Source organism: Acomys russatus, chromosome 5 (genome assembly GCF_903995435.1).
Source record: "Acomys russatus chromosome 5, mAcoRus1.1, whole genome shotgun sequence".
In the NCBI taxonomy this organism is placed as follows: domain Eukaryota; kingdom Metazoa; phylum Chordata; class Mammalia; order Rodentia; family Muridae; genus Acomys; species Acomys russatus.
This window is the reverse complement of record NC_067141.1, coordinates 59,289,170-59,314,973: the sequence shown is the minus strand read 5'-3', so window position 1 is coordinate 59,314,973 and position 25,804 is coordinate 59,289,170. Positions and strand designations below refer to the sequence as shown.

Sequence of the window (25,804 nt, the reverse complement as noted above, 5' to 3'; positions counted from 1 at the left end):
GTTTGTGTGTATTTTTGTTGTTTAAGATCACCAAGATAATAAGAGACCCAGACGAAGCTAAAATAGATGGCTGTCCAAACGCCCTTGCTTTTGCCTGCATCGTCGCATGGGCTGGGGTTCGCATCTTCCCTTTTCTGTCCTCTCCCATCCAGGCTTTGGAATTTTCCCAGTCCTCTGTGCTGGAAGAAGCTTCTGTTTCTGCGCCACTGGGTGCTTCTGCTCAGTGCTCCTACACTGCCCGAGCATGCCGATTTAGAGTGTCTGGACTGGCCTTTTTCTCAGGACAACTGAAGGGCCGTGGTGACTTTGTATCTCTGACACCTCATGCTTTCTGCTATATAATCGAGCTCAGTGAACAAATCAATAAATTCTTTGAGAGAATGATATAAATAACTCTTACCACCTTAAAGCTGAATGCTGGTACAGCTTACTTAAAGCTGTAATGTATTACAGTGCTGCTACCGTGAGCCAGGTGTGGTGGCACACACCTCTAATCCCAGCACTCGGGAGGCAGAGGCAGGTGGATCTCTGAGTTCGAGGCCAGTCTCATCTATAAGGTGAGTCCAGGACAGCCAAGGCTGCACAGAGAAACTCTGTCTCGAAAAACCAAACCAAAGCAAACCAAACCAAACAATGCTGCTGTCATTACACATAACCATATATATATATATATATATATATATATATGGTTATATATATATATATTTGTTTTCTTTTTTGTTTTTGTTGGAGTGAGCTGGAGGTAGAACCCAGGGCCCCACACATACTGGGCAAGTGCCCTTGGAATTTTTTCTTTAAAACTTTATTTTCACTTATGAGTGTTTGCCTGCATGTCTATGTGTGCACCACATGCATGTAGTGCCTATGGAGGCCAGACGAGGGCCTCTGCTCCCCCGGAACTGGAGTTACGGATGGTTGTAAGTTGTCATGTGGGTGCTGGAAACTGACCCAGTTTCTCTACAAAAGCAGAGGCAAATGAGGGCCATGAGGGATGAAGGCCAGAGTTTGCTGTGTAGAGAAAACACAGAATGCCGGGCGTGGTATTCAGTGTGGGCAAGCCTGCTTGTGAAGGGTGCCTGCTGTTTGCTAGCCACTGTCTGACACGAATGTTGGCTGAGTTTACAGATCTTCTGATGTGTTTGATTTTTAAAGAGACGTCAAAAGGGTGAGGTTCATAATTATCATCATCATCATCTTCTTAATTTAGTGTGTGTGTGTGTGTGTGTGTGTGTGTGTGTGTGTGTGTACACATGGAGGTCAGAGGACATTTGAGAGTGAGTTCTCTCACCCCAGTGTGGATTTTGGGGATTGGACTTAGTTTTTCAGGCTTGGATGGCAATCATTTTTTCAGGCCTAAGATGTCTGAGCTTTTACGAGGCATTCCTGAGTTTTAGCTTGAGTCTTGGAGTTCCAGGATAGATGAAACAGGTGAAGTGCTGTGCCTCTGTAGGCTGAGTGACCCTTTGCTTTCAGTTTGTGACCCAGTTGTAGATGACCTCGGGAGCTTCCTTGTACCTGAGATTCTGTCACTGAAGTGGGAGCTGTTTACACATATGAGCTGAGGATTATGGATCTATTGTTGGAAATGGGGCTGAGCCAGAGGTTTAGGCTGGAAGAGGAGCCTGAGGGCTTTGGCCTGAGAGTGGAGTGCCTGGCGGTCAGGTTGAGGTGAGCCTACTGGGGTGAGGCCAGTGTGTTTGTGGTTTGCTCATGATGCTTTGTGTATTGTTTCAGGAGTTGGCATCCATTGGAAGAATCTGAGACCCTCTCGGCCCAGAGCTCCAGGACCAATGCGTCTTCTGACCTCCTTAAAATACTGGTGAATACATGCTTTTGTTTTTCCCTCCTATTGCAGTGGAGGGAACTAGTGACCATGCGCTTTGATTTGCAAATAATATATTCATCTCTTTCATGGAAGAAAGTCTGTAGGCTGGTGTGTTAGTTACTTTTCTATTCTGTGGTACAGCACTGTGACCAAGGCAACTTCTAGAAGGAAGGGCTTATTGGGACTTATAATTCCAGGGGGATAAGAGAACATCATGTCAGGGAATTATGGCAGCAGGTGGCAGCCATGGTAGCAGGAACAGCTGAGGACTCCCACCACCAACCACAAGTAGCAGGAAACAGAGAGTGAACTGGGAATGGCATGTGGCTTTGAAACTTCAAAGCCTGCCCACATCGACATACTTCCTGTAGCAAAGTCCCAGTTCTTAAACCTGTTCACACAGCGCCACCAACTGGGGACCAAGTGTTAAAACACCTGAGCCTATGGGGGATTCTCATTCAGACAGCCACAGCTGAGTTTAGGCATCTCTAGGTTCTGCCACTTTAATGTGGGATCTAGAATAATGGTGTGGTTTCTGGGGTTCCAAACAGCAGAACATATCCTGTCTTGTTTGCACTGCATGGTTGCTTTCTTTGAAGACTGAAGGAGATAACGTATGTGAAAATACTTTAAGGAGAGTGAGGTGTTGGGCAGATACAGTGTGGTACTGTGGGGCTCTGAGATACCCTGAAGCTCACTTTTCTCTCACACACTTTGTTGCTTTAATTAAGTAACCTTTTCAAGCTTCCCAGAAATAGCTTGAAGAACCAGCTGCTACACCCAGGTCTTGGCAACCCAGGGCTGGATGTAGTCTTCCTGCCTTGCTTTGTGATGCTCATGTCTGTCTTTACCTGCTAATCCTGAGAGTTAAGGCTCTGAATTAACTAACACATTAACATGAGGATAAATGGATTTTTGTTCTTTCATATAGACAGGTTGAAAACATGGGTTTTAAATACTTTTTTCTGAGACCTTTGGTGCAGTTCTTTAAGATATTTTCATCTTTTTCTTTTTAAGTCTGTTACTATCAGCTTAGTTCTATTTTTCCTTTTTTAAATTGTTCTTTTGTTTTATTTTTTAATTGAAAAATTTTTTTTCATATAAAACATTCTGATTATAGTTTCCCCCAACTCCTCACAGGCCCTCCCCACTCACCCAAATCCATACCCGTCCTCTCATCAAAAAACAGCCAAGCATCTAAAAAATAATAAAATAAGATAAAATCAACAGAAAAATCAAACCAGAATAGGAACAAACAAAAAAATTAAAGAGCCAAAGAAAAAGCACAAGAAACTCATACAGACAGAAATGTACACACATTCATGCACACACAGATGTCTTATAAAGATACAAAGTTGGAAACCATATAAGCAAAAGACCTATATGGTGTAAAAAAAAATGTCAGACAAAGCATCATGTGACAAAAAACTTCCAAAAATACCATTGAATTCACTTTGTGTTGGCCATCTACTGCTGGGCGTAGGGCCTGCCTCCGAGTATGGTTTGTATCCCCAATGAGACTCAGTTGGAGACAACTAATTTTTCCATTGTGTAGCTCTGTGTGTGGTTTATTTATTTATTTTTAAATTTAAGATGAATGGATTGAATTTCAAAATTACCTTCATGTTTATTTGCGATCAGATCATTTTGTACTCGATGAATGTTCCTAGGGAGAAACTTGTTCATCGCAGCAGGCAACTGTCCTGCCTCCACAGCAGCTGAAAGAAGTGAAAGCACAAGCCCATCGCGACCTTGTGTGCAGTGCTCCCATAGGAATGGTTGCACAAGTGATAGCTAGTGCCTGCTGAAGGTGTCCTCAGAAGACACGGACCACAGGAGCCAAAGGAGGCTGTGTGACCCATACATTTGATTCTGGCCACTTTGTAGAGGAGAACTGACCTGCTTAGTGTTACTGCCCGGTCATCTCCCATCGCATGGATGGGACACCCTAGTGACCCAGTGAGACAACTCCTAATGACACAGGCGCTGGAGGAGCTCGCCTGGTGCTGTGGTTGGAAGAAAGGACAATCAGTCGGGATAGTCAGGCCTAGGGACCCAACTCACCCACAGAGGCTGGTTTTATAGACTGTTCTCAGGGGACATGCTGGGCACTCTGGGTCCCTTGAATCTCATCAGGTAGAAAGAGGACTTTAGAGTGGAGACTTCAGGGAAGCAGATGAGCACTGAATCCAGTCAGCAGACATGTGTATCCCCTCTCCATGCCAAGGCATTGCTCTGGACACCGGGGATTTGCTGTTCATGAGGTGTGCTGTGTGTCTGCTCCTCTCAGCAGCTTAGGCTTGAGCAATGATGCCAGATACAAACATGAGCTCTGAGGGTTCTGCTATCTCGCTTGCTGTGGAACCTCCACTCCTTACAACCCTCGGACCTGATGGGAACTTACTGTGTATGCGGTTGTGAGTGGAGCGAACAGATAAGCCATGTGGAAAATGGGATTTCAGGGAATAATAAGTGCTATTAAAAAAAAAAAAAAAAAAAAAAGACCAAGTGAGAGGATTGGGGAGAGAACGAGGAAAGGGCGGAAGGAGAGAGAGGGTGACTGATTTTCTACAGAGACCTGGATGGAGTAAAGGGATTTGGGGAGGAATGTTTAGAGTGAATGGCAAGGGAAAGGCAAAAGCTTTGATGCAGGCTGTGTTTGCTTGGTGGAGGAACAGGAAGTTGGCCGGTTTGGACTTGGGCTGGAGGTGGTTTGGGGAGGGATGGGTATGAAACGCGAGGATAGCGTGGGCCGGAGCCAGACTGTGTAGGCCGTGATAAAGAGTTGGGGTTTTACTCCGAGTGACTGGATTGCCCTGGAGAAGTTCGAATATGATAGTTGGTGTGGGTCTGTACTGGAAAACCATTCCTTGGGACCCTGAATGGAAGGTAGAAATGAGGGCAAGAAGGCAAGAGGATGCTTGGTAACTTTTGAGACCTTGTCAGTTGCCGGGCAACGAGTAGAGGTGTGGCCTGGACCAGAGTGATGGTAAGTGGTCAGGGTCAGTTATGCTTTGCCGGTAGTCTGCAGTTCAGTGTGGGACACGAGCGAAGGGGAGAGTCCAAGCTAGGCTAAGAGTTTTGGCTGGGTAAATGATGCCACCATTTATTGAGGTGGGGGAACAAAGAAGGACCCTAGAGGTTTAGTTTTAGGGCTGGAGATGTAGCTCTGTTGATAGATCACTTCTCTGACATGCACAAAAACTCTGGGTCTCATTCCCAACACCACATAAACTTAATCCCAGCATTCAGGAGGCGAGGCAAACGTTCAAGGTCAACCTCAGCTGTGTAGTGGGTTCTAGGCCACTCTGGACTCTATGACCCTCGGAAAAAGATTTGTTTGAGCCACATTAATTTTGAGATGCCCATTCAGCATTCTCAATAGAGATATAAAATTATCTGAACTAGAAATGGTATCTGAGGCTCACCAGATGGTATTTAAAGCTAACACTAGATATGGTCATTCAGGGAGAGAGAGAGAAGATGTGTAGGATTTTGACAGAGAAAAAGACAAAGGGTGGATTTTCTGGCTCAGAACGTAAAGGCCCTTGTCACAAAGCTTGACAAGTGGAGATCGAGTCTCAGGACTCACATGGTGGAAGGAGACACCTAACTCCCTCAAGTTGTCCTCTGTCGGCTTACACTGTGGCATGCTTGTGCATACATATACTGCATACATAGAATGAATTTTTTTTTTTTTTTGAGACAGGGGTCTTCCGTATAACCTTTGCTGTCCTGGGCTTGATTTGTAGACCAGGCTAGACTTGAACTCTCAAAGGTCCACCTGCTTCTGCTTCCCTGAGTGTTGGGATTACAGGTGTGTGGCACTGTGTCCAGCTATCATGAAATTAAAAAAAAAAAGTAAACTAAAGACACGTGCAAGAGCATATGGTTTGATTCCACTTTCCTATGAACTGTACAAATGATATGAAGATCTGACAATTGTAACAAAGCTTCACCTTGTACAAAAAAAAAAAAAAAGTTAAAACACCGATTTCTCCAAATCAAGAAAATCCATTTTAGATTCGCACAATTTAAAATCTGGCTTGCTGAGAGAATTTATTTACAAGGTGCATTTGTGTACTTGGCACATGACTGTGCCTTTGGCTGGCAAGCAGAAAGAGCAGTGTCCCTTGCCAATAACCTGTAAACTGCATTGTTTTTCATATGGACTGGGGCTTAGGCAAGCTGTTTGTGGCTGACTTTAATTTACTGCTCCTGCCCTTCAGATTTCTTTCATCTCGTGATTATGTTATCCAAGAAGGCCCACTGTGTGTAAAGCATGTCTGAAAATCAGTTAATTTTCACAGAGATATGTGATAAAATTCTATGAAAAGGTGTTGGAGAGGTGGCTCAGCAGTAAGAAAACATAGTGTTCTTGCAGAGGACCAGAGGTCGCTTCCCAGAATTTACATTAGGAGTTTAAAACTTGCATGTAAGTCTAGTGCTGGAGGAATTTGACACCTCTGACCTCTTAATGCACCCCACACATGTACATGTCCACACACAGACACGTACCTATACACATGATTAAAAATAAATCATTTTAAGAATCCAATGAAGAAGGGTAGAAGGTAGCATAGGACCACAGTAACATGTAGGGCACCCTCAAAATAACAAACAGAATGTTCTAGCATAAAAAGCAGAATAAATATATCTGCAGTGCACATATGTGGAGCTTACTCGCCATCCATATCCCTTAAGCACCGAGGACTCATGGGAAAGAACCAGTTTTGAATCTCATACATTTTCATCTTATCCCTGAGATTCATGTGTGAGAGGCAGCTGCTGCTCTGGGCTGGTTTCATTCACCATTTCCTGTGAATCACCCACTGTTCTTCTTCAATCTCACAGGTCTCTTTAGTTTACCCACTTCATGCTACCTGGATGTCTCTTTCGCCTTGCTCCAGCTTCATGGACCTTCCTTCTCTCCTTCCTACCATTACGTGTTTTAAAGCCTGTTTGCCTCTTCCCGCTGCCTTCAGGAGAGAGCCTCCTCCTTAACCCCAAGGCTCCTGGTGCGGGCAGGCCACTCCACCTGGCCTACTCAGCCTGTGTGGAAAAGATGCCTGCACAGAAAGCCTTTGAGGGGCAGGGTGATAGGCAGCATTCCACAACCGGCTGGTTCAATCCCAGGCACCTGACTTGTTTGGGCATGAGCTTGAAGAGGCCAGGTTTTTAGGGGAACTATTCAGTGAGCTTCTAGAATACCTGGTCTCTGTGGAATATGTGTGGACTATGCAGCATGCTGCCTTTGACAGTGGTTATGGCCAGCAAAGGCTTCTAAAGCGGAGTGGCTTTCATGGTGCGGGCATCAACCCTGCTTTTCATGTCTTCTGATCTTGCAGAATAGAAACCTAATAAACACGTAACCAGTTCAGTTGACTGGCAGTTGTTAGGGAGGATTTCTGTTCTGTTTTGTTCTTTAGTAAGTGACCCTGGGAACTCCAAAAGAATGGGGCTTTTCCATGTCCCTGGAGATTAGGAGTCATAGAGCCTTTAAGACAGAAGTCACTGGTTGATAAGATGGCTCAGCTGGTGGAAGCACTGGCTATGCAGGCCTGAAAGCCTGATCTCTGGAACCCGCTCCAAGGTGGAAGGAGGTTTCCTCGGACCTCCACACACATGCCTCCATGTATACAGCATATGTAATACAAAGTAATAATCTAAGAATCTATTTTAAAGTGACTTCCTTCTTAAATTCTGGCGGGTGGGGGAATCAAAAAAGAGGCTGAGAGCTTCATCCTTTGAAGACCATTTCAGTCAGGATGCTCATTCTGGTGGGGAGGGCAGTGGTGTGGAAAGAGAAGTTAGCCTTTCACTGTGTTCTCCTTGGTGCCTCAGGCTTGTCACGGCACTTAACTACCTTCACACAGGACCGCAGTAGCTTCCTTTTTTATTTTAATTGTCTAAGAGAGTTGAAGTTCTTTTCTCTCTTGGTCTGTAGCTGTTCTTGCTCAGTTTGTCGTTTCTTATTCACAGCACCTGTTGTATTTTTTTTTTTTTAGGTCTTCAAGTTTATTACTGATCCATTGCAAGGGTTCATGACTTGAGTTTCAAAGTTTTGTATATATGGGGTATGTCATTCGGGCCAATTTCTATTCCTGATCTCTGGAAAGCTAGAAGGATATTCCTAGTGAACATCTTCTTTAACTGCTTTCGGCAAATGAGGGTTTCAGGTATGGTTTAGTTGCCATGATCTGGCTCATAGATAAGGCCATTTCAACTGAACTTCACCGTACCCTTTAAAGCAAAATCGTAATAAAAAAATATATTTCCTTGTCTTATTTTATATGTGTGAGTGCTTTTCCTGCATGCATGTCTGTGCACTGTGTGCATGCCTGGTGCCTGTGGGAGTCAGAAGAAGGCATCAGATCCCCTGGAACTGGAGTTAACAGACGGTTGTGAGTTACTATGTGCGTGCTGGGAACTGAATCTAGGTCCTCTGCAAGAGCATCACGTGGAGAGTGAAATCTTACTCGCACTGTAGAACAGACCTTGAGATCTGGAACCCATTGTAGTTGATAAATTAAAGCACAACCCAAACTTTCTATCAGGGCTGGAGAGAGGGCTCAGATGGTTAAGAGCACTTGCTGCATGACACATCCCAGAACCCACATAACAAGTTGGGCATATTTCTCACATGTACATGAAACTACACTGTTGAGATCAGAGACAACGTGATCACTGGGGCTTGATGGCTACCAGATTAGCTGGAAAAAAAAACCCACAAGTTTCAGTTTCAGGGAGAGATCCCATCTCCAAAGAATAAAGTGGAGAGTGATGGAAGATGGTACTTGATACTGTCCTCTGGTCTCCATGTACCCGTATGTGCATGCACCTGCATACACATGTGGAGAGAGCTCCCTCCCTCCCTTCCCTCTCCCTCCTTCCCTCCATCCCCTTCCCCCTTCCTCTCCTTCCCTCCCTCCCTCCCCTATCAGTAGAAAATACTTGAGTTCAGGGAGAGATCCTCTCTCAAGAGGTGGAGGACAATAGAGGATGACACTGGGCAGTGTCCTTTGGCCTTCACATGCACAGATCTGTACACAGATGTGCATAACACACACACACACACACACACAGACTCTCTCTTATCAGAGGAAAATGTTCACTCCAAATTTAGTTTGCATAGTTGATGCAAAGACATAAGAGATATGTGAGAGAGTGGAGGTAGGACTCGGTGTCTGGGGCCCATGGTGCTGACTACCTTCCTGCTGTTGGGTGTTTTCTGCAGCTTCGTTGTCTAGAAGTGTTCCTTGGGGCTGCAACTTCATTCTGATCCCAGAGATTGATAAATCTATTTTCTGGCTAAAACTCAGTTTGTGCAGCATCGACATTCTTAGATATTGATGTTTTTCCAAGAGATGTACACATTTGATTTTACACGTTTTAAACAAGCAGGAAATTACATCACATTTGCTGGCCATGTGTGGAAACAAGATATTTTCTCCTATTCTATCTAGTGACTATTGCAACTACAGATAAAAGAAAGTGTTTCTTGATTTTCTTTTTCTTTCCTGGTTTGGGGACATAAACATTAGGTTGTACTTGAAGCTGTCTCTAGAGCAAGGGGATTGATATTATGTCCAGTGATTACTGCCCATCATAGGACAAAGCTATCTTGAATGTTCTGGGGACTGATTTAGATTAAGTACCTTCTGAGGCTGGCAGCACAGTAGTGTCCTCATCCTGTGGTCTCCTTGTCAACAGAGATGCCTCATTCAATGTTTTCCTCAAAGGCAGCATCTCTGCTTTACTCACGATAGCTTGGTTAAATAAGTAGTTTGGCAGAGGTGTGATTTTTTTTTTTTTTAATGTACTTTTATGCTTGTTGAATTAACCTCATCCGACTTCCACTGCTGTGATTGCTTAGGTATTGGTTCTTGGACCTTTGGGGGAGGGGTGAAGAGCACCTTTAAGCTGTGTATGCATGCATAGGATCTGCATATAGAACCCTTGTACATTTCCAGGAAGTGACACTCCCTGCTCATTTAGGCTTAGTCACACACAGTTCTAAATATGGCCACTTCTGGATGGCTCTGAGTGGCAGGCACCCACTCCAAGATTGCTTTCTGATTAGATAGAGCTGTGCTCAAGGCAGCCTAGTTTCAGTGCGATTTGGAGCTTCCAGAACTGTCCCAATAGGGACTCAAAGCCGGAAATGCTCTCTTATGTAAGTTGCTGTTTGCAGAGACACCATTGCTGTTTTTATTTTCTGACAGCCAATTTTGTTTTTCTTCTAGGCTCATTTATTCCCTCTTCAGTCCCTTCTCTGGCCAAGAGAAAAGCTCTTTTTTTTTTTTTTTTTTTTTTAATGCATAAATTTTACATTAAACGGAGAGCCCAGACAACAAAAGCCATGGCTCTGTAGACACTGTTGTTCCCTGAGGCTGTCATCTTTATAGCATGTTGCCCTCCATGGCAGTTGCAAGCTGGATGTCCACAAGCAGCAGGATTTTAAAGGTTTCTGAAATGGAGGCCAGAATGTTAATAGTCAGAAATTTTCTTTCACATGATTTGATTTTTAGTTGCGTTGGAAAGACAAGGCTATCTATCAACAGTGCTGGGTGGAATCCTTCCGTGGGCATCAGTGTTTGTTGCTGTCCTTGTATGTCTTTAGGGCGACCTGTTCTGATCACTCCGGCTTGGCCTTTGTAACCTCTCACTTAATGTTTTGTCTCAAATACTATTGTGAAAAATCAAGGATCTTTAGGGTCAACAAAACATTTTGTCTTTCTTGCTTTTAAAATTGGGAAATTCAGTTTAAAACAATATGGACAAAACAGTTGGAATAGTTGGACAAATTGTATCTTTTTTTTTCTTTAAAGAGATCTAACAAAAGGGAAGGAAAAAAAGTAACAATGTAATCATTTTTAGTATTCTTTACAAATATGAAGTCATTATATTAGTTTTGAAACCCAATGAACTCTGTATAATTTAATTTGTTCATATAGTTACCATGTTAGAACTATTTGTACAAATTTTCTAATTATATTGTTTGCTCTTAAGTATTTTTAGCTTTTTTTATATATAATAAACTGCTGAACTTGAAAAGGCTGATCATGTCTTAAGGGTTTTTCCTCCTCTTTTTATAATATACAGAAAAACATAAGACAGAACAATAGAAGTTACCATCTTTTTAAAGTTGTAGGTTATTTCTATTTGAAATGTCCTTGTTTGTGTTTATGGGGTTAAGAGTGACACGTGTGATAATCAGGATGGAGTTGATTGGCTTGTCTGGCCTTCCAGGTATTCATGTCTCTCTGCATTGGGAGCATTTACAGTCTTCTGTACTCAGTGCTCTGAAATATTCAAGTACCTGTTAACTAGTTATTCTACTGCTAAAGAACATTAGAGCTTATACCATTTATCCAACTGTGTTCGGTACCTGTTGCTGCTGCCAACATTTTAATTTTGTAGTCTGTCTGTCTGTCGTCTGTCTATCTGTTATCTGTTAGCTATTTCAATGCCAGGGATTGAACTCAGGGCCTCACACGTGCATGCTGTGTAGACATCACAACACTGCTGACATTTTAGCAAGACACAGGGCTGTCTGGTATTTGGCAACCTTTTACTTTCCACAGTGTCAGTAGACAGTGCAGACCACTCACCTTTTTTTTTTTTTTAATATTTATTTATTATGTGTATACTGTTTTGCCTCATGTACACCTGTATACCAGATGTCATTATGGGTGGTTGTGAGCCACCATGTGGTTGCTGGGAATTGAACTTAGGACCTCTGGAAGAACAGCCAGTGCTCTTAACCTCTGAGCCATCTCTCCAGCCCCAGACCACTCACCTTTTACAAGTGGTCCTGGTCAAGAGTTTTTGTTCCTTCTGTGCCCCTTTTCTCCCTAGTGGCCTTTACAAACCTCTGGACATGAAATAGTAGCCAAGATAAAAGAAATCTCAGTCCTTTCCATTTCTAGCTCCTAGTTCTGGGGTTTAGAGCTCACCACAGTCTTGTGCTGGGCAGGGCATAGAGAGACCGGAGCCCTTACCTTGGCTAGATGTGAGGCCCTGACTTCCCCCTTCCCTGGGACCACTAGCCTTCCCTTGTACATATGTCCTCTACTCCTGATAGAAAAGTGAGACTCGTATAGTTCAAGATGTCTGTTAGCTTGAATGGAGCCCCCACTTAGGGGTGGGGATAAAGTGTGGGAAACCTGAGGCTCCAGCTGTCTGATGGCCCCTGCTCGTTTGAAAGAGCAGAGTCATGGTGGAAGGCCCCTAATTCCTCATTTGTTCTGCATGGCTACCTGTAGTACTCACAAGGACAAACTAAGTAGTGAGTTCCCGTGCGACAGCTCATGATGCAGCCTTTTAATAGCACCCCAGGGAGGAAGTGCTGTGGCAGATGGTGCAGGAGTGGGCCCGGCAGAGGGGTGTTTAGCTCTCCGGCATTATGAACAGATGTACAGTGCTACATGCTCCTCACCTATGTTCGTGCTTCTCATGAGACGTAGACCACCTAGTTCTTTTTTTTTTTTTTTAATTTATTTATTTTTATTTTATGTGCATTGGTGTTTTGCCTGCATGTGTGTCTGAGTGAGGGTATCAGATTGTGAAGTTACAGACAGTTGTGAGCTGCCATGTGGGTGCTGGGATTTGAACTCAGGTCCTCTGGGAGAGCAGTCAGTGCTTTTAACCACTAAGCCATCTCTCCAGCCCCGACCACCTAGTTCTGAACTGTAGGATGATCTTCTATTTCTCTGAGACAGGTTCAAAATCAGTTGTATACTGTCTCTTGCCTGTGGTACGACAAAAGTGTTGAGCAGAATGAAAAAGAATGGCAAAGAAGCGTTAGCAGAGCACACTGAAATGTAATAAAACGTGCTCAACACAGGATAGTGAATATGGGCTACTTAAGTCCAGGATGGCCAAGGCTACACAGAGAAACCCTGTCTCGAAAAACCAAAAAAAAAAAAAAAAAAAAAAAAAAAAAAAAAAAAAAAAAGAGAGAGAGAGAGAGAGAGAATATTGCATAGTGGGCCTGTGTTATCAATCATGAGCTAACGTAAACACACACACAAACACACCCCTATATAAAAACACAGTGTGGCCTGGGTGGTAGCTCAGTCACTAAAGTGTTTATCTTATAAACGTGAGAATGTGAGTTTTATAGAAAAATTGACCCATTGCCTCACTAGAAGCTTTACTCCTCCTGACTAATGTCCATGGTAATCCTGCATGATATTGGAGGCGAAAGGTAATTATCAGTATCACCCAGTGACATGCCCTGTGACCCACAACAGCGACTGGCCTGCAAGATACACTGATGGGATAGTGGCACAGATAGTACGGAAATAACCAGCCATTTTTTGGTTGGACTTAAGGCTCACTCCAGGAAATGGAACCCAAACCTGACACTGTTATAGAAAGACTAAATAGGTCATGGGCCTAGGAGCAACCTACTACTACTATTATAGTCTATATAATATACAGTGTATATATTATTGTTATGCTAAATACTGACATACTGATATACCATAGGCCTGTGCCTTGCTCAGCCCACGTCAGAGTAAATGAGAATTTACACAGAGACTGACAATTGGAGAGTGAGAGACTTTGGAGCCCTCAGGCCTAGATGGGTTGTTTTTTATCAGGGGTGTATGTGGAAGAGGGGGTGGATGACTGTAGGGAAGTGATGTCTTCCATATACGACATAACTAATGCACATATGAACTCACAGAGACTGGTGACCCAGCACACGAACCGCACAGGTTCAAGCAGATGGGATCCCATAACTGAGAGGAGCAAGAAGAGATGGAGTCCCACACGGAACCAGGAAGCTGTCTAAAACTGATAACCGCTGGCAAAGATCAGTTTTCTCCAGAGCAGTCTCACTGGGTTATCAACCACACTTCTGGGGAGGCCCCATGCCCAGGAATAGTTGGCTAACACAAAATGAATTCAGTAGTATTTTTGTGGACATTTTATTTTATCTCATTTTGCTTTGTTTTGACATTTTTTTGTTTTGTCGAACTTTTGCTTCTTTGAGTATGTGTGTGTCTATATGTTGTGTGTCTGTGTCTGTCTGTCTGTCTGTCCATCTGTCGTGCACGCTTCTTGTTTTTTTTGTTTTTGTTATTGTTTTGAAAGAGGAAAAAAAAACCATAAAAGTTGGGTCAGTAGGGAGGTGTGAAGATCTGGGAGAAGGAAAACATGATCAAAATATATTATATGAAAAGTATTTTTTTCAATTGAAAAAAAGAATGCAAGCTCTATCCCCAAGCTGTTCATAGGCTTGTAACCCTTGGAACAGCAGATGCTGGTGGCTCGCTAAGGTTTCATGTAGCCTAGTAGTCCACATAACAAATTCTAGAAGGAGAAACTATTAAACAAAACAAAACAAAACAAAACAAAACAAAGTATGCAGCTGAGGTTGCCTGACCTCCACATGGACACACTGTATTACACAAAGCTCAATAGTATATTACATGTAAAATATATCAGATTTACTATATAGTGTGTATTGTTTTATGCTAGATATGTTGTGTTAATTTTAGAAAATAATTTTCAAAGTAATAGACACTACAATGACTCAGAGCTGCTTGGGTTAGTGAAATGGCCCAAGTGAGAGGATAGATAGAAACCACACCTTCCAGAGGCGTTGCTTGGCGTTGTGTTTTAGAAAGGATCTGCCTGGCAGAATTGTAGGCTCCATTCTGGGTTCACTACCCAATGATGCTACGTGTGTTTGAACTCTGTAGATGTCTTCTTAACATCAAAAGTATTGATTTATTGAATCAACATTTATTAAATTAGCAAGAAGTATTTGTATGACACTTAAGTGTGCTGGTCTCAGAGCCTAGTTAAATGTGTGGGAAGCAGCATTTGGTGACTTATGTTTCTGCTTTTATTTTTTATTTGGTTAGCTCTGTTTTTATTTTTTTTGAGTCAGAGTCCTTAGTACCTAAGGCTGGTCCTCAGCATATTGTGTAGCCAAGGATTGTCCCTTGACTCCTGATCCTTCTACCTTGACAAGAACCACTGAATCTGCATTATTTCTGTTTTCCAATAGCCATCTCTACTTTTTTCACTACTTATAAACAGAGACACCACGGCTTTTTCCGGGCCATTTAGGAAGAAACATGGGCCTGGTGGGCAGAGCAAGAGCATACCCGTGAGATTTTTTGCTGGCCAGCCATTCCCTCGAACAGAGGGAGCGGGGACTGCCTTCTGAGTGTGAAAGTTTTGGAACAGCTGACAGGAGGTAGGCACCAGGAGCTGCATTAGAGCTGAAAGCAGGCCTTCTGAGAGCCAGAGAGAAAGCTGCCACGCCAGCAGGTGCAGTGTGTGGCTATTCAGGAAGTCAACGGAGGCCTGGGAACCTTGAAAGTCCAGGTCTGGGGCAGGAGCTAGGTATTTGCTGTGCTGTTGGTGTAAGTAGATCTGGGGTGAGAACTGCTCCTGATTTGGAGAGGTGGCTGTCTAGGGAGTTGTTGAGGTGAACAGCAGGAGAGGTAAGGCTGAATAGCTGGACTATAGCTCATTCCAGCATGGCACGTGAGGCCCTTTATCTCTCAGGTCTCCTCTCATCAGGCGTGTCACGTTAGCCGTCTTGAGTCCTTTTGGACATGCCTTTTGCCTTTCTTTAGCCGGATACCTTCCCAGATGAGCTATTCTGGGTCCCCTTTCTTCTTCCCTTTGGCCTACTTAACTCCTGCTCAAGTCTCGGCTTACGCCTCATTCCCGGGAAACTGTTGACAATTAATGTCTTGCTCTGTTCTTTGCTACCAACCTTCACCCTGTACACACTCGTGTGCATTGTCCAGGCTTGCTCCAGCCTCTTGTACTTGTAGGTTGTCAATGTCCTTGCGCGTAAGGCTGTGCTTATGCCTAGCAGAGCGTAGCATACAGGGTTTGGTCTGTGTTCGCAGGGGGGACGTTTGTTTCGCTGCAGCATTGGTTAGTAACCTGAATGTTAAAGCTACAAGGAAACTATGAGATTAGCAAATCTAACTCATTCTTTCTCTTAATTATGTGCGTTTGTGTGCCTCTCTGTGTGTGAGACTGTTCCTGGGAATGCAAGTCTCCTTGGAGGGCAAATGACTGGAGCTGGGCATGGCTGCCGAGAATCGAACCCCGGGCCCTTTTCAAAAGCAGTACAAGCTCTTAACTGCTGAGCCGTCTCTCTAGCCCCGTAGCTCGTTCACTGTATAGTTTGCAGAGACCTTCACTCGCAGCTTGTTCCAGGCAGAGCAAGGACTCAAATTCCCCTCCTGTTGTTCCCAGTGTACCGTGCCATGACGGTTTGCAAGTGTGTCTGTGTATGAAGATGGCAGCTTTCTGTCTCTGCTTAGTGCCTGGCTCCAGCAACTGTTGAGAGTGTTGTGGAGTCTGATTTTTCTCCTGGGGAGGGAAACAGTGTCCTGACAATGCTAAGAGCTTTTCCTCTGCATGGTGCCAGCTTTGTAGCAGCCCTTACCTCACTGCTTCCCCTTCCCTTTCCGGGTCTGTCCTGGTTTATCTTTGGGCAGGATAAGTATCGGCAACCGTTGCTAAGTAAATAGAGGGACCGCACATTCAGGGCTGGTGGTGTCATATTCAGTGCCTTTGCTTTCACCTGTCCCGGCTATTCTCACTTACTCCTATCTCCAAATGGCCCCAAATTAGCATGTGTTGAAGAACAGCGCACAGCACACAGCGGAAGTTTCGTCTGACAGCCCAGAAGATAAGGGAAGCCTTAAAGCGGGGAGGCAGCAGGCCACTTTTGTGTCAGTGAAAAAAGTGACTCTCTGTCTCCAGACCCGCCCTTGGAAATGGGACACGAGGTGGGGTGTCTAGAAATGCCTGCTTGGATACTTTTCTACTCACAGCTTATTCTGAAGCTTCGGGACAGTGTGACTTTACCATGGCTGTCTAGGGTTAAATCTTCAGCTTGGCCGAGGGCGAGGATGAGGTGTGGCTCATTCCTTTACTACCTAGCCATGGACAGTTTTGTGTCGTTGATTCCAAATCGCCCTGGCTCCTTTGAGCTCCCCAACACCACTGATACAAGTACCGAGGGTCAGTACAGAGTTGACAGTTGGTGGTCACATGACTGGTTTGAACCTTTAGGCTCCTTTGGTAGTTAACCAAAGAGTAGATGGCTAAAATTGCCCCCGCCCCCTTTCTCCTCCTCCTCTTTTTTTTTTTTTTAAGGTTTCTGGAGACTAGAGCCATTAAAAAGACCTTTTGCATTTTGTTTTGTTTTGTTTTGTTTGTTGAGACAGGGTCTCATGCTGCATCCCAGGCTGGCCTGGCCCTCTAATCCCTCTATAGCTTCCTAAATGCTGGGATGATACCAGCATTGTTTCCCTAGGCATTTCTGTATGTGTTTCCTTTCTGCCTCCTTTTTTTTTTTTTTAAATAAAGTAAGAACTACACTATGTGCAGTGAGTGACCTTTAAGCTCACAGGATTTAGAAATCCCGTGTCTTGGAAGAAGTCCAGTCTTTGGTCTTAGGGATTTCTGAAGCTACTTTGGAGCTTGTTGGCTTCAAGCCACACGACAGTGCCAGATCCTCCCTGGGTTGGTCTTGAGTTCCAGGCATTGAGTGGAAGTGCATCAGCCAAGGGTTTTGGGGGCTGCGTCAGGAAGGATTTTATTTTCTATATTCTCCGCTTGGCATTTGCTTATTTCCTCCAGGGACGTCCCCTTCCTTGGAAAAAAATAACTCCAAAGATGCCTTTCTGACTGATGAGCTAAGTAAGAAGTTCAGCCAGGCGTTTCCATTCAGGGATCGTGACTTGTCAGTCATAGGTCACTGGGTGAGCGGTGTGTCACCAAACGTAAAGAGCTTCTGACATTCCCTTCCCTCTCCTGCCCACAGGAGCTCCTGCATGGCCTAGTTTCAAGAACGACAACTTTAAATCCTGAGATGAACCAGGCAGCATTGGTTCTAAGAGGCTGCAATCCGTAGAAACTTCCTAGGCTGTGACCTGAAGTGCTACCCTAGGTGGCATCTGTCCTTGGGCCCCAGGCTCCAGCCCTCCTTCAGGCATGTGTTAATTTTTCCATGTGGCAATAGGGAAGAGTGGTTATAGATGGGACAGGCAGAGAGGGGACTGTGGTGGAGGGCAAGAATATCCTTAGGACTGTGTGCCCAGGTGAGCCTCTTTGAGGGTCATGATAAGGGTCTCAGTGTATCTAAGACTTACCGTTCCTTCCGGTAAGCCAGTGGTCCACGGAAATGTGCCTGCCTCCTAGGTTCTCCTGCTACATGCAAACTTTGTGTTTATTCATCTTTAATTTTACATGTTAGGTTTAATTCATTAAAAACCCATGAAGACTTTTTAAGTCTAGCAGTAACAGGATCTAGCAGAGTAGTGCTCCTTCCTTCATTTGATCATCTCTAGACACATGTCACTTACCAAAATGTACAGGGCAGGGCTGAATTCAGATGCCTGCAGCAGGCTGGTGACATGTAGGGGTGGTAGCTCAGTTGTCTGCTGGATTGCTGACAATTCTATTATCACGTTCGCAGGGAGGTCGCGGAGCTCTGTTCAAGATGGGTTCAAGTCTCAAGTGACATCACACTCATCTGAACTATTGGTCTGACAGCTCTAATCTTAAAAGGCAGCTGGTTAGCTCCATACCTGTCCATAGCGAATGTGTGTCAGGTCATGGTGACCAGTGTTTGCTTTTCTAAAGTGCTTATTTATTTACTTTTCTAGGTTAGAGCTTTTCTGGATGCTGATGTGAGACTTTTTTGTTTTGTTTTTTCAAGACAGGGTTTCTCTGTATAACCTTGGCTATCCTGGACTCACTTTGTAGACCAGGCTGGCCTCAAACTTACAGTGATCCACCAGTCTCTGCCTCCCGAGTGCCGGGATTAAAGGCATGTGCCACCATGCCCGGCTGAGACTTTTTTTTTTTTAATAATTTGTTCAGATTGCATCCCAATTGTTATCCCCTCAACTTGTATCTTTCCATTCCCCCTCGCTCTTCTGCCCTATTTCCCTCTTAGACCTCTGACAGAAGGGGACCTCCTCTCTCACCATATTACCACAGCCTCTCAGGTCTCATCCCGATAGACTGCTTCTCCTTCTTTTCTACCAAGGGGAAGTGGTCAAATAGGGGGCACCAGAGTTCATGTCAGAGGCAGCCCTCACTCTCCCTACAACTGTGGAGAATGAGCTGTCCATTGGCTACAGTTGAGCAGGGAGGAGGTCTAGGTTCACTACATCCATTTTCCTTCGTGGGTGCAGCAGTTTGTGCAGGCCCCCTTGGTCCAGATCCGCCAGCCATCTCCTTGTGGGGCTCCTGAACCCTGTGGGTCCGATGTGAGACTTCTTGGTATGCTTCTGGAACCTTCTTTCAACACTGTTCTTTTTCATGGAGGTCTTTGAAGGATTACTGACAGGGATTCATCAGTGGTATCTGGGTTACTTTTCACTGCCAAGGATCTGATGGACCCGCAAACCTGCCATTCCTAAGGCAGCTGTAGCTGTAGCTGTAGCTGGCCTAGCTCCACACTTGCCTTCTGTGTCTATTTCTCTCACGAGTTTTCCCTTCCAGAAAGATTCGTCTTGTAGTTTGAGGAGGCAGGAATAACATGGCAGGTTTTTCTTACCATCTTACAGTGGCGCCCCCTCAGCAGCCCCGCCTTTCTTCTTGCCAGGAGAACAACTTTGAGACCGCAGAGGGGGCTAGGGAGATAGCTCCGCCGCTGGTACAGTGCTTGTAAAAACTCGAGTCCCATCTCTAGAATCCACATCAGAAGTTCTGGTGGAGTGGCTCATCCTAACAGTCCCAGCGCTGCAGAAGCAGGAACGCCATCTCTGGGGCTTGCTGACCAGCCAGCCTTACCTACTTGCTGATTGCCAAGCAAGTGAGAGACCCCGTCTTTAAAAAAAAAACAAAACAGTGACTGTCCTGAGGAGCAACACTCTATGCTGTTGCTCCAGGGTTCACACTTAGTCCCTCACTCTCGAAAGTCACTTGTATTTCATTGTTTTTTTAAAAAAAATTGACTTAACTTATGATAATTTATTCACATCACATCCTGATTGTTACCCCCTCCCTCTTATCTAACGGTTTCTACCCTCCCTCCCTCTTCTGCCCGTTCCCCTTCCCTAGACCTCTGACTGTGGTGGGGGCGGGGTGGGGGCTCCTGTTTTAACTCATCCAAGGCAATTTGTTCAGCTTCCACTCTCTTCCCTTTCTTGTGGCCCAGACACAAACAGAACATTCCAATGCTGGGAGTGCTTTTTAAAGGACTTCCCAGAGTTCTGCAGCCCTCAGCCTCCTGACCCTCTCTGAACCAAAGGGATTTCTCTGAGCTCAGGTAAACTTGAATTCTCGACTGACTTCCTTCCAAGAATGGGAACCTCACTTTTCTCTCCCTCCAGCTCCGTGGCTGGCTTTCTGGGCTGTGAGGGCAGAAGCAATCACTTCCCACAAGGTTCAGCTCTGCTGGCCACCCAGAACTTTTCATCACAGCCTTACTCCCCAGATGACTCGCCCCTTAGGACTCCCACCCAGGGCTGGGCTGTTTCGGGCTGGTCCACTGACATCTCCACTGTGGTTGAATGTTCCTGGAGCATCTGAGTCTTTCCCTGAGCTAAGGCACAGACTGGCCCAGCGCTTCTGAACGCCCAGGTCAGAAGCCAAAGGAAAGAACAAGTTAGGGTTGGGCTGGTAAAGAGAGCTCAGGAGCCTGAGTGGGAAGCTGAGTGTGTGAGGAAGGGAGGAGAGGGAGGTTGGAAAATCAGTGCTGACCCCGCCCCCCACCCCATCCCACCCCCAGCCCTGAAATCCAGGCACTGGTCCACTGCTGTGCAGCTTGGGACCCATTTTATTTTGGAGTGACTAAATATAAGAAGAAACTCTGAGCTGGTCTAATAGAGAGAAGTTGTTCAATGCTATTGTTACAGATCTGGAATGGTTAAGACTCCGGGTCTATTGAAATTGATCTCTTTACTGTCTCTGGAAAAGGATTTAAAGAGGCAAATCTTGGTGAGGGATGTTTGATTTGAGGCAAGCTTTTTAAAGAACCCACTTTAGGAATGTGCATTTGCATACAAACAATGAGAGTGCTAATTAAAATGATTCTCACATAGTCATTTTAGCAGTGCAGAGACTGCTGCTTGGCAACACTTAGTGCAAGTGAGTGCTCTGAAAACCATCTTGCTCCATCCGGCTAATCAACTGAGATGGATTGTGGGCCTTTTATCTACAAGGCCCTGTGCTAGAACCACCGTGTGTGCTGCAGTCAAGTTTATCAACCTAAGACTTGCCTTCTAGGGTGTGAGGTGACACTGATGGGAAGTCCAAGTAGAAGCTGTTAGTTGAAAGATTGGTAAGAATGAATAAGTAAGGGAAATGGCCCGTTGCGGAGATAGGGCACACCTGTTCACGGTGCTTTAGAAATCGCAAGTGTTCTGCCCTGTACAGCATTTACCCCTTCAAACTGACTGGTCTCATTCCCCTGGGAAGCCATAGCTCAGTGTTCAGAGTATATCTGTCATCATCATCTTTGCTGGCATCAGCTATCGCTGGGCATCGGCTGTTTGCGGCTGGTTTGGACTTTGCCCCAGGAGTGTGGGAAGGGATGATCTGGCCTAAAGGTGAAGTGAAAAATCGTTCAGCTCCTGGAGGAAACTGCTACCATTATCTTAAAACAACAACAACATTATTTTCAGAACATCAAGTCTGGAGCTCGGCTGATACAAAGTAGATGTCTGTGGACTGAAATTTGTTCCCTGGTTAGGAGTCCATGGTTGGTAGTCCCATGGATTTGATTTCAAATTCTGGCTATTTGCCAGCTTTGTCATCTCGGCCTGTGACCTACCTCTGAGCCTCATTTTCCTCGTTTGTGAAATTGGGATTGATGTAAGGGTAATTACATAGTGATGACGGTAGAGGCTTGCACAGGGTAGGGGAGTAGCATATGCCCCGGAGCTAGGCGGCTGAGCTTCACATTCCATTAGGAATGTAGTCCAGGAAGGTTGCTAACCCTCTCTGGGCCTTTGTTTATCTGTGAAAAGGAGTAAATTATGGAACCCTTACCAGAGAGTTGTTAAAAGCAAGAGTTGTAAAGCGGTCCATGCATGTTATTTCAAAACATTTACTAACCATCAAACACACACACACACACACACACACACACACACACACACACAGAGACACGCACACTCTAGTTTTGGTTTTTAGAATTCTTGAGAGGTTTGATTCTGGGCAAGTATTACTCCAATTCTCTTAGCCCCCTGGCTTGTTTGTTTGTTTGTTTGCTTGTAGAGGGGAACTAGCCGAGTTAGAAACAGTTTCCCAAAGAAACTGTGGTTAGTAAATGTCAGAGCTGAGACCGGAACCCACACACTTACTTCAGAAGAAGCTGCAGGTACACCTGTACCCATTTGCGCCGGCAGATGGCTTTCGTGCCATGTATGTGTTGGTGAGTGAAGCGCCTGCCTCCTCTTCTGTGCTCCCTCCCTCCTGCCCCACTTCCCTGTGCTGTCATCTATGGCGCTGGTGCCACCTGATGTCCCTCTCAGCTGTGACTTTGAGCCTTTGCCCTCTGATGGGGTCTCTGGGGCGTACCGAGGTAGATAGCTCTTTGGGCTGAGTGCCTCCTCTCTGGCTGGACTTGCTTTGAAGACCCACAGAGCCTGTTGCCCCGTGAGAGGTGACTTCAGTATTACACTCTTTGGGAAAAGGAGACTAGGAAGGTCCCGGCACCTCTGCCTTCATGTTCTGAGCTTCACAGGTCGAATCCCTGAGACACTTAAGAAATCAATGCGTTCGGGAATAAAAACCAAAACAAGAACAGCAAAAAACCAGCTTCAACACATTTGCTGATTTCCTGTCACTTAGACATCTTCAAAAATTTTTCATGTTTGCTGACAAAATGGACACTTTTTTAAAAAGCTATGACATATGCATTAAAAACACAAACACTACCCTATATGAGTGGTGAAAGGTGCTTTCATACTCAAGTCCTATTTCGGGCCTCTGGAATTCAATTCCTTCCTGTTGCCAGCTGAACCTGATGTATTAGATGAAAATATATTCCTATCTTCAAACGTGGACAGCGGGACATTCTGTCCTTTGAATTTCAGTGTTTGACTTGGGTGTTGCAGGAAACTTGGCACCCTCCCTTTCCAAAATAATAAACAGACATGATGTGGCCTCCTCGTGTTTCATCTGATGGGCTTAGATGCTATTGCCTCATAAAGGCTGATTCATAGACAAATGGGAACTAATTATAGTAGCTTAAAAATAATACCCCTGTTGAATTTTGCCAAGGCAAGATGCCGTGCATGTTTTGCAGGACACGAGAGTCTGTTTCTTTGGTGTCATGAAGGTGACATACACTTTTCTATTTTAGCTGCTCGCTGGTTGTGCTGGTTCATTAACCGCTGTGTTCATTTGCATTTTTAGCACTTCTTCTATGCACAAATAATGATGTGCTTCATGTTATAATTGACACAGTTGCCTACCACACACACACACACACACACACCTATTTACTTCTTTATTCATCTATTGTTGCTGGGGACATATCATTCATTCATTCATTTTTTTTAATCTATCATTTATCTATTTATTGTGGGCTTTAGATCTAGCTCAGGACTTTGTACATGTCAGGCAAGTGTTGTGCTACTGGGCTACGTTCTTAGCTCTGTTGATGACAGCTTAATGAAAGAGTTTTCTTGCTTGAAGAAAGCAAGTAGATTTTTTTTTTTTCCAGTTTGAAACATTCAGAATCTTTCATTGAGAAATTGCAGGGAATTGTTTACTTCTTCATGGAAAGTGTAAAAGAGATTTTAGAGCATCCCTTTAGAAAAGGATTTGTTGGGCTGCAGAGATGGCTCAGAGGTTAAGAGCACTGCCTATTCTTCCAGAGGTCCTGAGTTCAGTTCCCAGCAACCACATGGTGGCTCACAACCATCTACAGTGAGATCTGGTGCCCTCTTCTGGTGTGCAGGTGTATGTGCAGGCAAAACACTATATATATAATACATGAATCCTTTTTTAAAAAAGGATTTGTTATTTATGTGGATGTATGTGGGTTTGAGTGTATCTATGTGCACTGCATACATGTAGATGTCCTCAGAGGCCTGAAAAGGTCATCCAGTCCCTTGGAACTGGAGTTATATATATAGGTGGTTGTGAGCCATTAAACCTGGGGCCTCTGCAAGAGCAATAAGTGCTCTTAACTGCTGAGCCATCTCTCCATAGGATTTTTATCATAGATTACTCTCATCTCTTTGACATGACTTGCCCACATCACTGTAAATTAATCTTACTTTGGAGATGGTTTATGATCATCTGTAAAAATTAAAAACTAGCCAGGCGTGGTGGCACATGCCTTTAATCCCAGCACTTGGGAGGCAGAAGCAGGCAGATCGCTTTGAGTTCGAGGCCAGCCTGGTCTACAAAGCAAGTCCAGGGCAGTCAGGGCTGTTACACAGAGAAAGACAGTCAGGGCTGTTACACAGAGAAACACTGTCTCGAAAAACCAAAACCAAACCAAACCAAAACAACAACAACAACAAAAAATTGAAAACTAGAAAAATATCTGCAGTAAAAAGGAAACCTGCCTTTTCTGTATTTCTGTATTTGGACTGCTGTCCTCAGAGGCAGTCTGGGACATCATTCTATCCTGGAGATGTCTTCCGTGTTCAGAAGTACCTCTGTGCTTCCCTACACGGATGCCGTCACACTCTACCATATTTTTAACCTCGGTGTTTGTTTGTTTGTTTGTTTTCTTTTAACCCATGATTTTGGAAGCCCTCCCACTTTAGAAGTTGAGTGGTTTAGTCTCTAAGAACTTGCTGTTTTTAAGAAGTAGCTGTGGTAATACACAAGCGGCAGTTGACGGTTTCCTCTTCTTCCTGGGAAGCTATCATGGTGTGCTGTGGATAATGGTGTCTGTCCAATTAGAACGATGTGCTGTGGTGCTGTAAGCAGAACTCCAGACTCAGGGACATGACTTGAAATGGTACATTCTCCTGTTACTATTGCACCACATGGTTTTAGCCAGTTAATCTTTTTTTGTGCCTCAGTTTCCCCGTTGATACCGGGATGTTTATCTTAGTGTCAGGATATGATTATTAAAAATACTAGTCTGTATTAAGCTCTCAGCCCTAATTGGTACATCTGTATTAACCTTGACCCGCCCCAGGCTCAGGAACAATGGTGAAGAGGAGGTGGGAAGAGTGTGTGCCAGGTGGGGGTCAGGGAGAGTGCTGTGATACGTGTCCTCTTGGCATGACATAGCCGTTGTAGTCATGAATATCTATGGTTGCCTGTGTAAAGTCAAGCCAACAATAGCAGTCATTCCAATAGGCAGCATTAATTGCACTCATGGGGAAAGAAAACACCCCCAAACCCAACTAAACAAACATCCCGAACCAAAACTGGAGAGGACGTGAAGCTGGGAGGGGGGGATATATTTGCGGTGGTTAGAGGAAGTGGGAGGGAGGAGTTTGGATACATATGATGATGATGTGTTGTTTACATGTATGACATTGTCAAATAATAAACAAAGGATATTGTATTACAAACAAAGCTCTACTAGTCTATAGAAAATGATAGGCCAGTGCTGGGCACACTGACAGGTGTAGGAACCCACACATCCTAAGATGAGCTTAACCTCCGTGTGCTCCTGGACCGGCCTCTCTGACTTTTAGACTCTGTAACACAGTATTGTGTCTGTAGGTTATATGTGTCTCTTAGATATACTCAGATTTCTTGTCCATCTTCTCCTATTTCCTCATGTTTTTGAGTAACATCCCAGAAGAGTAAAGTGAAGATGGTATTTCAAGTCATCACACCCATGGGTTCACACTCCTCAGGTGCGTGTCTCATAAATGACCTCCCTACATATGACTAAGTCAGAGTCTTATACCTATCACATGTTTATATTAGGCAACCGTACATCTCACCTGTGCACACACATGCTTCAGCATTTACTGAATGCTTTCAGCGTGTTTTGGGTTATAAATAGCATCTTTAGAAATGTCTAGAAGGTGCACTTAACTC

The 25,804-nt window shown here is 44.5% G+C and overlaps 1 protein-coding gene across 46 annotated transcripts in view; it reads left to right on the top strand.

Annotated features, from left to right (window-relative positions):
- Sorbs1 (sorbin and SH3 domain containing 1) overlaps positions 1 to 25,804 on the top strand; it is a 229,085-nt gene that overhangs the window by 60,090 nt on the left and 143,191 nt on the right. For all 46 annotated transcript variants that reach the window (XM_051146524.1, XM_051146492.1, XM_051146493.1 and 43 more), the window contains exon 2: positions 1,735 to 1,819. The gene's annotated coding sequence lies outside the window, so the exon portion shown is untranslated. The remainder of the gene's footprint in view (positions 1 to 1,734; positions 1,820 to 25,804) is intronic.